This window comes from Epinephelus fuscoguttatus, linkage group LG16 (genome assembly GCF_011397635.1).
Source record: "Epinephelus fuscoguttatus linkage group LG16, E.fuscoguttatus.final_Chr_v1".
NCBI lineage: Eukaryota > Metazoa > Chordata > Actinopteri > Perciformes > Serranidae > Epinephelus > Epinephelus fuscoguttatus.
This window is the reverse complement of record NC_064767.1, coordinates 15,771,382-15,783,467: the sequence shown is the minus strand read 5'-3', so window position 1 is coordinate 15,783,467 and position 12,086 is coordinate 15,771,382. Positions and strand designations below refer to the sequence as shown.

Here is a 12,086-nt window from a genome sequence, read left to right as displayed (position 1 = left end):
TCTATGTCTGAATTATATTTTTTGTCCAGTATAATTCACCAATATTACAGTGGAGCTCGTAACCTTACATTTGATCTGATTATGAACAGGTGGGCATGATGATGATGAGGATACACGCAGCTTCAGTGGAGGTGTAACTGGTGGGGAAATAGTTCATACTTTGAGTTGTATTTGTTGCACTGTGATTTGCAAACTGATCAGCACTAACTGATCAGAACAACCATCAGCTGCACCTTTAGCCACTTCTGTTAGACAGCTTGGATCCACTGAATAAACTGCTGTGTTTACGCCTACGTACGGTATCCGTGCAGTGTAAGGTCAGGAACCACCAAATGTCGACTTGCATGATGCTCAAGCTGTTTTGCAAAATACCCATCCATGTGTTGTTTGATGTTAGTGAGCTGCCTTGCATCCTGATCAGCAGTGTAAAAGTTTAGGTTACTGTATAACTCAGGGGTGCCCAAATACTTCTCAGTGGAGGGCCAAAAATGATTCAGGGTGGAGGGTCACGGGCCAAAACTAAACATTCATGTTGCAGTGCATTTAATTAAATGACTATGATATAACTATGCAAAATAAACAGTCATACAAAGTAATTTAGAAAATGAATAACATTTCTGTTTATTGAAAGCAGAAAAATAATAAGTACCAGGCCTATGTCTCTAAAAACATGGGACACAACATGTCCCTACAAGACCAATATATTACAGTCTCCACTGTCTTGAACAATCATTTTCAAATAGGAATATAATTGAACAACAGCTTTAGCTTTTTAGCCTTTTCTTGTAAATCACTGAACTGTGTTTACATTAATTTCAGCTGAAACATTAACCATACAGAGCAGAACATGCTCCAAAGTGCCAGACATTTCACGCCTAGGCCTCCAATACATTCATCACTGCTGACGGGAGCTAAACAGCGCCACCCTACCCTCAATGTAACACAATGCTGATTTGTGGTCAGTAGAGGAAGTGCAACAATAAATAAATATTTAAAGAGATATTCCGACTGCTGGCAGCGGGAAAATAATAATTATTTAATTATTGAAAATTTGAGCATGGGCCGCGGGCCAAAACTAATCGGTTGGCCCGCGGGCCCCAAATTGGGCAGCCCTGGTATAACTGTATACCAGTGGATCAGATTTATATTGCAGTGTCCCACTGGAGGAAGACAGCTGGCCAAAATTATCACAGAGAGGAGAAGAGGGAGAGAGAAATTCTGGATCATCCTGTACCATTCCCTCTATCGATTTCAGTGTCCCATGTCCTGTGCTAAACACAGCACAATTTGTAGAGGGACACCGCTTGTAAGCATAGCCTGCATTAGAGAGAGAGACGGCAACAGAGGAAGCTTTTTTACTTTCCTGATTTCCTTTTTTTTTATTTTAGGGAGTCACATGATATGATTTTCAGGGCCAGTCCTCCCTGGAGTGTAGGGACTAGGATTGTTGCACTGACATCTGCTGGTGTTATTTATCCAAATGAGCTGCTCCAAGCAGACAGACTGAATGACCATTCCTCAGCTCTGTCCCAATAATGTATTGAAGTCCTTCTTCAAGTCACGCTTGACCTGGTTGAACTCTTGTGACCTCTGGGATGGATGTTGTGATTTGGTTGTGGTGTCATTATTACGTTAAGAGGCCTAATATGGATGATGCTTTGCAGCTTTCACACAGCTGAATAAACAAAACTGAAGAAGGTTTTCAGACTTAAAGTTCCCATATTATTTAAAGTCAGATTGTCATGTCTTTTTTTTTAATATAAAGCAGGCATAAGTGAAGTAAAAAGACTGTGAAAGTATCAAAACACTTCATCCACAGAGAAATGCACACAGTCTCTATTAGGAACCTGTGCCTTCAAACAACCTGTCAGGACTTCTGTGAAGTTGTGATGTCACAACTGTACTATAGACTGAATCACAATGTGTTTTTACAATGACTTCCAGGTAGAAAACTCTTGTGTCACATACATAAAATCAAACAGTGCTGAGCAAACACTGCCTCAGCTGGTTAGTTTTCAGCCACCTGAAAAAGAGCCCATGTAAAATAATCAATATCAGTTTAAGTGTACACTATATTTAAATTAATTTCACCACTTTACCTTGCTGCTGGACAGCCTTTTTCGACAGGGATTTGAAGCTGTGAAATCAGAAAAAAATTGTTGCTGGTCTTCTGTGGCTGGTTAGAGAAAGTATTTTAAGATAGCATTCACTTACACCGATATTGATTTTTTTCGATGGCTACAATACATTTTGCTCAGCCCTCATCCTCAGCATCATATTACTTAGCTTCTGTGCCAATAGCAAAGTAACACAGTACATACAATCAGTACAGCAGAAATGTCAGATAGGTCAGGCCACTGCGTTTAATTATATGTCTTTAAATGTTACAGTGAAGGCTGAAAATGACAACAGAAATGAGCAAACTTGCTGATTTTACGTATCTCTGCAGCTAAAATCAGTTACCAGTTGGCTACCTGGAAGTGATTGTTGTTGTTAGCATGACGTCTTGGTGATTTGGTCGGTTTTAAACTCAAAACATAAACATCCTAAACAGGTCCCTTTGTATTTCCTATCAGTTGTAAATGTAAATGTAGACCCAAGCTGCTGCCCAGCAATGCTACAAAGGAGAAAATGGTGCTACAGTGCCATTATAGTCACTTCCTGGATGCATTGAGGGTGCAGGGATGCCGAAAGTGCAGATGTAGAAGACCTGGAAACACTGACCAATCAGAGCGTCTGGGCTTTTATATGCTAAAACTGAGTATTTCAGACAGAGTGGCTACAGTTATATTCAGGTAGTAAAAATAAAGTGCTTTTTGAGCATTAAAGCATGTAAACATGTTTTAGTACAAACCCAAAATACAAGTATGAACCTAAATATTAGCATAATGTGTGACCTTTAAAAGTCTGAAATATATTCCCAAATTGCTGTTAAAGAAATGCTGCAGCTGGAGTGGTTTGTCTTTGGGGATATTGCCCATTTCAAAGCAACAAAACGCAGGTGAATTTCTTTACTCTCCACACCCACAATTGCCTGTCTCGCTGCTTCGTTTGGGGAGTGTTGCTATTATGGATCTGGGCCTCCCCCATTCAACAGCCTATTACTTTGTGCTGCCTGAGGGGCAGCTGGCTGTTTCAGCACCTAATAGCCTTCTGTTTGCCAAGCAGAAACGCCAGGATCTGAGAGACCATTACTCCAGTATGGGAAGCTGTAATGTGTAATAACCTTTGTGTTTGTGGAGGAGGGTACACAGATTTAGTATAAACGAAAGATCAGCAGTTGTACTGGTGAATGTAAATCCCCTTTCACTGTCGTACTTCTTCACAATGCTTCTTTCATCTTCCTCTCCTCCTCTGTGGATGGAGCATTTGGTCCCGTTGGCCTGGTGTCAAAGGGTGATCATGGCGGATTAGAATATTGTCCCCTAATTTTAACGTGTTTACTGAGCCATCCGTGTGCGTGTTTAGTATAGGTCCTTGTGTGCACGTTTGTATCTGCCCGTGTGTGTGTGTGTGTGTGTGTGTGTGTGTGTGTGTGCGTGCTGTGTGGAGACGGAGGGGGGGGGGGGGGGTTCAGGGCGGACAGATGGCTCGTGGTCTGCTCTCGTCTGGTGCTCTCTGGCTGCCAAAGATCAGGCGAAAACAGTTACAACACTCTTCGCTTCATTCAGCGCCGCCCAACAGGCCAAAATAACAGACCTCTGTTTTCTGTTTTATAGATAGCTTTATGAGCTATCAAAATGTTATGGTGGAAACTACAGAAAATAACATTTACGACAGATTTTGTTTTGTTTTCACTGACAGACTTTATTCGACGATGACTGCCTGGTTTTGTTCTCCGGCTCTTTGCTGTGGGAATTTCTAGTTGGAAGATTACAACATAGTTTTTGACTGGCAGAGAGGCATGTGTTTATCTGTCAAACTGCACGGCTTTAATAATTTATCAGGGGAGTTTCTGCAACTGCTTTGTCTGGTTCTCTCGGTTTAAAAGCATCATGAGCAAGTGTGCACCGCATTAAACGCTTTCACTGTTTTTATAGTTTCCCTTGTTTCCATTTTAAAGTTTTAAAAACTTAAGACGTTTAGTGCCTGCCATACACTAGAAGACTTTGAGAAGACTTTGAAAATGCTTTTAAAAGACTGAAGTGTGGCACCCTCTGCCATCTAAAGACAATGTGAGTCACACACAATAAGATTTTGCAAAGACGGGGGATCTTGGTGGATTGATATTTGCAAGACTACAACTAGATTTCTTTTGAGATTATTTCCCTTCCTGCTCCTGGTGGAAAACATTACAACAAACTCCCTTTTAGAAATATGACATATTAACAACTCCTTATGTGTCCGCAAAAACTCTAGAAACACAAGAAACTCAACCTGCTACCAGCCTCTGTTGATTACCTGCACTATTTAAGCAGGAGGAGACTGTGGGAATTAGAGGCCAACAGTTTCAAAATTTATGATTTCTGACTAAAATAAGTGCTGGTTGGTGGATCAGATATGCACCAAATTAAAAATGAACTCTTGTTTGAGACTTGTTTACGTTCTTGCACCTCTAGAGTCCCCTCCATGTTAACTGTCTACCTGGTTTGCTGCTTTTTGTTTGGTGCTGGAGAGAGCAGGATCTATTATGATCTATGATATTAAACATGTGTAAAGACAAGAAAAAGACTGATCTAAGACAGCTCAGATGGAGTTTTATGACCACCTTACACTAAACGGTCGAGATTAGTCGCAAGCATGCACCAACTGAGGTCAGACTCTCACGATTATATTCCAACATTTGAAACTGGCGGCACAGTGGTGCAGTGGTTAGCATTGTCACCTCACAGCAAGAGGGTTCCTGGTTTGAACCCAAGGTGGGGGAGTCCTTCTGTGCAGAGTTTGCATGTTCCCCCCATGCTAGCGTGGGTTTTCTCCGGGTACTCCAGCTTCCTCCCACAGTCCAAAGACATGCAGGTTAATTGGTGACTCTAAATTGTCCGTAGGTGTGAATGTGAGTGTGAATGGTTGTCTGTCTCTATGTGTCAGCCCTGTGATAGTCTGGTGACCTGTCCAGGGTGTACCCCGCCTCTCACCCCATCGCCCTGAGGCCCAACGCCCTAACAGGATAAGCGGTTACAGAAAGTGAATGAATTTGAAATTTGTCTGTGACAGCGAATCGCTTGAAAACTTGTATGGTGTAAGACTGACATTAGTTGGATGCAAACAAGAATACAGAATCTTTTTTCTTCTCACTGGACACAAAGTTTTTTTTGTAAGAAGTGATAATGTGGACAAGAAGCTTTTAGACTTGGCTTTTTCCTTTCCATAAAGTCTGGAGAAGAGCCTCTCTGTCTGCTGTAGGGGTCTCAGCAGGGAGATAATTATCACCATTCACTCACACACTCACACACTGTACACACTCACAAACTCACACACCTACTGTAGATACAGTGCTGTCAATCTGACAGAAATTGCCAACCAACAGGGCATTGGAAAGGGAAATGGACAGGCAAACTGGCAAAACAAGACACCTTCAAAAGTCATTAAAGTCTGAAAGTCATCTTTACTTCAATTTAACCATGCCCTGTCGAATTTGGGAGCCAGATGGACATTCAGTCTCTCGCTCTGTCCAAAGCACTTTCACTCACTGTAGCCCAGCTGTGGTGCTAACACAGTGGAACAGATAGGACGCGTAGAAGGCAGAGTTACGCGTTTTTCCCTGTCTGTTACACACATGCAGACCCATGTGAAAAGTCTGACATTTTGGCTCAGAGGAGACCTGGATGGGGAACACATGTAATTTGGAGGTATTGAATGGTCATAGCTGTGCAATGTGGGAAAAGGGAAAAGGTGTCCGAAAGACAAAGGGGAGGAACTTGGACAAATGGGACACGCTGACCGAAACGAAATGCGTGCAGTAGGGTGAGACGGATGGGAGAGAGAAGAGACAGGGAGGTTGGTAAAGATTTGATGGAGAGAGGCAGAAGGACCTCAAAGGAAAGAAGGCAATTCTTAAAGCCTTTTCACATCTTTCCTGCCATCGCTAACACTTTTTTCAACCAGAAATTAATTTAAACAAATTGAGCTGAGCAATGGACGTCTACAGTTGATCAAGTGGTTTAATCATGCACCTTGGCAAACTGTTTTCAAAGAGACTTAGAGAGACATTTTTCTTCTCTGCTACATTACCAGAGCAGCACAGAACAGAGTTTCAGGTAGCAAGTGGACGAAAATAAGTACTTTCTTGGGGCAGGCTGCATCTTCTTGTTCTTCTTCCTTGTCTGGATCAGTGGCAAATCTAACGTCCTTGTAACAGATACCCTACAGCTCAAATCGACACAGTCCCCTTATAAACTGACAAATTTAGGAAAAAGTCAATTGTTTTATTAGACTGATCATGTCGTATGTCAGCCTGCTCAAGTTCATACAGCACCTTGAGAAACAGAAGAGAGAAGAAAGAATTGATCTGTGTTCTTTTTGTGTGCCTGTGCCATGTATCTGTGTGTGTAAAGTATGTGTGTATCTGATAGCAGTCCAATTTGCCATTGAGTCTAAATTACAGCATCAATCCATGTGTGCAACTAGGGAAGCATGCTGCTGTAATGATGAGTCAGAGAGACTTCATTTGCAGCCAGGTTGCTAAAAAAAAATGTTGGCATTGTATGATTCTGCAAATCATGTATATGTTATATTTGTGCATTATTTTCTTATAATTCAAATTTTTATTGATTTTTGGTTTTTAGGTTGGTATGTGACTGTTAAAAAATGACTGCAAAATAATTCCAAAAATCCCTCCAGATTGGTCCTTGAGCACAGTTAGTCATCCTAGTCAGCATGGATTCGGCAGATTTTGTAACATATTTGACCCGTTCTTTTATTTCTGGGGGTTTGCATTTGTACGTTTGCTAAGTAGCAGACACACTGAGATTTTGTATTTCAACAGTGCTGTGGTTAACTTGTGGTTGGGTTTCGGCAAATAGAACACACTTGGTTATCTGGGGAAAAGATCATTTTTTGGCTTATAAAACCTGGTTTTGGTACCACAATCACGGCTAAAGAATCAGCGATGTCTTGGTAAGAAACAACAGATTTTTTGACACCAAGAAACAGTGACAGTTCCCTAAAGAACACCCATATTTGGTTGCTAAAAAGCAGATGGAAACACAGCGTTGACTTGCTAAAAAGCAACCAGGTTTGTTGTTTGCTGGTCTCGAACAATTGTCTGCACCATTCCATACACCTCCTGATGACAACGTCCTCTCATACGCTACATCACTTTAGAAATGTTGATAGGATACATATAAAACGTACAAATCTTCACGTATTTGTGGTTTTCATAAACGTACAGTGGCAAGATATCCTTCTCGCCACTGGGCTGTCATTCTGTAGTATTTTGAGCGGACATGCCTCCATTAACGCGGAAGAGGGGGAAGCAGGGGACCACAGTCGTGACGGAGGTTTGCAGTTAGAATTCTTGGTGATATCATTGTTTCTACCATAAGCCTGTTTCCTATTTTCTGATGGACTGACCTGTTTCTCTGTCACATCTTTCCCACACACTTATTGAAATTCATAAATGTATGTGTCACAGGTACCTGTCTCCCTCTCCTCTGTGTAGCCACACACACACTTACAGTACAACTCATCTCAATTTCAGCTCCCGCCACTCGTTTATACTACCTGCTGTTCACACAAGATTGACTCTTATTATTGGGAATAGTCATTTCAGTCCATCTACTGGTTAGTCATTTGCATTTTTATGTCCCATTACTGTATCACAAAGAGTGGAAAGTCACTCATAAGAAAATGTCTCTGTAGAGATTTTTTTTTTTTTTTGACACAAAGGTGTTTTAAGACGGTTTATTGACTTCCTCTGAGTCATTACCTTGAGATGGCTTCACTTCTCAGCAATGTGAACTGTGGATTATTGAAATGAGACAAAGGCTAGGTGTAACCTGGAGGTCTGTTTGGTAAAAGACATGTTTAAACTGTTAAGTTCTAGACTGAGTGCATGGGAACTCATTCATTCATGAAGTGATCATAACAGCAATGGTTTGAATGACTGTGTTTAATAATATACCGACTCTGCAGCTCCTCTCAGATGTACTGTGCCTTTTAGCGTCTTTCAGCTCAGTGTTTTGGTTTTACAGCCCACAATTTGACTGTCTCCATTCACCACTCACATGGTGTTCTTTTCTGCCACAGCAGCCAGCTTTTTTTTGGGGGAGAAAAAGCTTTAAAACTCCACTGTGCACTACTTGCTCAACACCAAGTGACAAACAGACACAGCTGGGGAAGACAGTGGAGCATTTAACGGCTAAAGAGACAGATATTTCTGTTTTTATAGAGACCAAAATAACAGCTCTTGGAGAGTGAGTTTTGGGCTTACATTCATCAGGTGGACAGAAATGTGACTACAAATGAATGATAATGTTTTCTGTATCTGCTGAAATGTAAATAGGCAACTGATTGCTAAGATTGCCCTATCAACTTAAATATGATAATATGTCAGTGATGTGTTCACAGCTTGTTTCTGCTGACCTCAAGTGGCCAAAAAAACAGTTACTGCAGGTTTAATGATCACAATAAGTATAATATAATGGGAATGCATCTTTTTCATTTATCTTTTATTTATTACGGCATCTCCAATGAGAGCAGTTCAGTCTCTTTCATACACAGGCCAATAAAAGGAATAATATTTAGACCAGTGGTTCCCAACTGGTCCAGCCACAGGGTCCAGATTTCTCCTTAATCATTAGTTCAAGGTCCACACAGTTTAATATTTCAGTGTCATACTTGTGTTTGCCCATGTTGTTGAGTTAGTTTGCTGTCTCTGTGAAGTAGATGTCTGTTAGACTCTAACTCTACAGCAGGAAACTGCACTTAGAAATAAAAGCTCTGTGCCGGAAATTCACCGTACTTCAAAATAAAGTGTGTTTTATACAAACGTGACAGGTTTGTGAGTCACTTGCTGTCCATTCAGAATGGACCAGAGACCCACCAGTTGGGAACCATTGATTTAGACAAACATTCAGACTTACAAAATGGCAAATAAAAGATAAAAGGATAAAGAGACTTGCATCAAATGAGCATGAAGTCAAATTTGAACCTAAAAATATAGCATAAAGTCCAAGTTAACCTTAAAGATCTACACTTCCCTCAGATCTAAGCATGCAAAAACATATACAAGCCTTTTCAAAAGTTCTGTTTTTAATTTTTGTCATGCTAAAACAAGATTTAGGCACTTGAATAAAATGTCAGAGAGATACCTGTGATGCTTCACACAGTTGTCATGCAGGAGACTGTCCACCAGAGTCCAGTGTTTGACTGTTGAACAGAGTCGGCTGCGGGTCAAACGGAGGCTAGAGGAGAAAGAGCAGAGGTTGAGAGGAGGAGGAGGAGGAGGAGGAGGAGGAGGAGGAGGAAGAGGGAGGAGGAGTTTGACATCTGTGACTTTGTGCCAGATTTAACTAAACTCTGGTATGTTGTTTAGTTTTCTTTGGTCCCTTGTCACTTCTTGGCCCTGAGCCCTGTCCCTCTGTGTTCTAACTCCATGCCTCTGTCGCCATCTATGTGTCTTCCTCTCTTTTCTGTTTCTGACATGAGGGACTTTTTTGCCCTTCTTTTACAGTCTCTCCTCTCAGCCCCTCCTCTGTATGCATTCCACCCTCTCACCTCTGCTCTCCTGGAGACCGTTTTAGGGTGACTTCTTGGCGGGACAGCTATTGATTGCGCGCGGTGCACTAGTGTGTAGATTTCACTGGTACAGCTGACGAGTCAGTTGGATGAAATCCAATGCGACATTCAAGTTCTCCCCACGTCAGTGTCAGCGTTATTGTTCCCGGTCCCAGACAGTAGAGAGACAGGAGGCTGTGTGTGTGTGTGCAGCAGTGGGAGAACTGTGGGACTACATATGATAATAAGGTTGTAAATTATTAATATTTTACAGATGTATGTCACCTCAGCATGCCTGGGAACAAGCACAAAAACAGAATTGCAGGATTTATTAATAGATATTTGTGGGAATTTTCCAATAAAGTAATAACTTAATAATGAATCTTTACATACTAAAACTAGGAGGTTGTGTTAAATGATCCACTAGCTGCTCTAGTTGAATGGTTCACCTATTTTCCTCCTCAAGACCCCTCCCTCCTCTCATCCTCTTTCTCTCCCTTCTACCCTTCCTCTCTGCCTTCTCCGCTCCTTCCCTCCCTCCCTCACTTCCTCTCCATCTCCCCTCCCTCCCCCACCGGTTTCATGTCCCAGGTGACAGAGGGGAGCTGTGCCCTTGAGCGAGCTCCGTGCAGCAGGAGCAGTAAATATCTGCTGTGTTGTATGTTTCCCCGACAAATATTGAGGATACTCCCCAGTACGGGGGCTCGTGTGATATTTTACGGCTCCTCTGAGATGGCTGAGTGTGTTTGTGATTCCAGGAGAGGAAAGCCAGCCGGGAGACGATGGGATTTGCCCAGAGCTATCTCTATTCCCTTTGAATATATAAGCATATCTGATTTTTTAGGGCTGGATGTCGTCAGCATAATACAGTTCTGGAACAAAGCACGACTTCCAAGAAATATTACAGTGTTTTTAATGTGGTACTCTGCAGTATAATTTGAGTACATTGATCATACTTAAAAATAGTCAGTACTGAGAAGCTCTTGGTGGAAAATAGATGTATACATTGCAGTATAAGAGCAAATATTGTCTTGGATTTTCATATTTTGATATAAGAATATATGTTGTCTTTCTGCCAGGTTTTCATGGTTGTAGTGTGTTTTAGCGTTATTAAATGAATGAGTAAATGATTCTACTTATTTGATTAGCGATAGTCACCAATAATGATTACTGTCAGTATCGCCTGTTCCTAATTCCCATCTGGCAGTTTTATCTGTAAATGGCTTCTCAATTGAATTTCCAGAAATGGTCTGTATTAATATTGTATGATGACTAATTTATTGAGTTTCCAAACAGATAAAAAGCTTCAGTTCTGATTTTAAATAATTAATCCACAAAGAAAAGAAAAAAAGAGAAAAATAATAACAAAAAGAAGTTAAAAAAAGTGGTTACCTTTTATTGTCTTTATTGTACATTATGTACATTATATACATTTTCCAGGATATATAACAAGTAGCACATCTAGCTTCAGTTCTGATTTTAAATAATTAATAAACTGTGTTGCTATATGTTGTGTATGTTATTTGTTGCTCAAATAAAATAAACTGAAAAAAATAAAGAATAAAGGAAGATAATAAAAGAAAGAAAGAAAAACAAAATAAAAATACAACTATGGCCACTTCTTATTGTCTTGATTGTATTTATTGTACATTTTGTACACAGGACTTAAAACAAGTAGTATGTCCAGCTTCAGATCAGATTTTTAATAATAAATATAATAAGAAAAAGAAGAAAAAAGGTGACTTTGGTTACCTGTTATTGTCTTTAATGTGCATTTTGTACATTATATACATTTTCCAGGACATTTAAGAGGTAGCATGTCTACCTTCAGATCAGATTTTAAAAAATTAATAAATTATGTTGCTATATATTGTGTATGCTATTTGTCTTGATAAAAAAAGAAAATAAAAAAAGAAAAGAAACTGGAAAAAAGGAAAATAAGAAAAGATGGAAACAAAAACAAAATTCAAAGGTGACCTTGACCACCATTAATCGTTTTTTCAGGACATATTACAAGTAGTACATCCAGCTTCAGATCAGATTTTAAATAATAAATCAATAAAAAAGGGGGAAAAAAGAGAAAAATAATAAGAAAAAGAAGAAAAAAAGTGACTTTGGTTACCTGTTATTGTCTTTATTGTACATTATGTACATTATATACATTTTGCAGGACATCTATCTTCAGATCAGATAGATAATAGATAGATAATCAGATAGAGATTTAGATAATTAATGAACTGTGCTAGTTTATGTTGTGTAAAATAATAACAATAAAATAAAAAATAAAATAAAATGGAAAAAAATGAAGGAAAAAAGGAAAAAACAAACTACAAAAAACAACTTTAGTCTTCTGTGAGAAACAGAAAGTTGAATAGTTACATGGCAAACATTGAAGAACAGATTTATCTGCATACATATATACACAG

General features: G+C 39.9%; 1 protein-coding gene across 31 annotated transcripts in view; it reads left to right on the top strand.

Moving 5' to 3' along the window:
- Nucleotides 1–12,086, top strand: part of ank3a (ankyrin 3a) — a 169,894-nt gene that overhangs the window by 67,920 nt on the left and 89,888 nt on the right. The window lies entirely within an intron of this gene.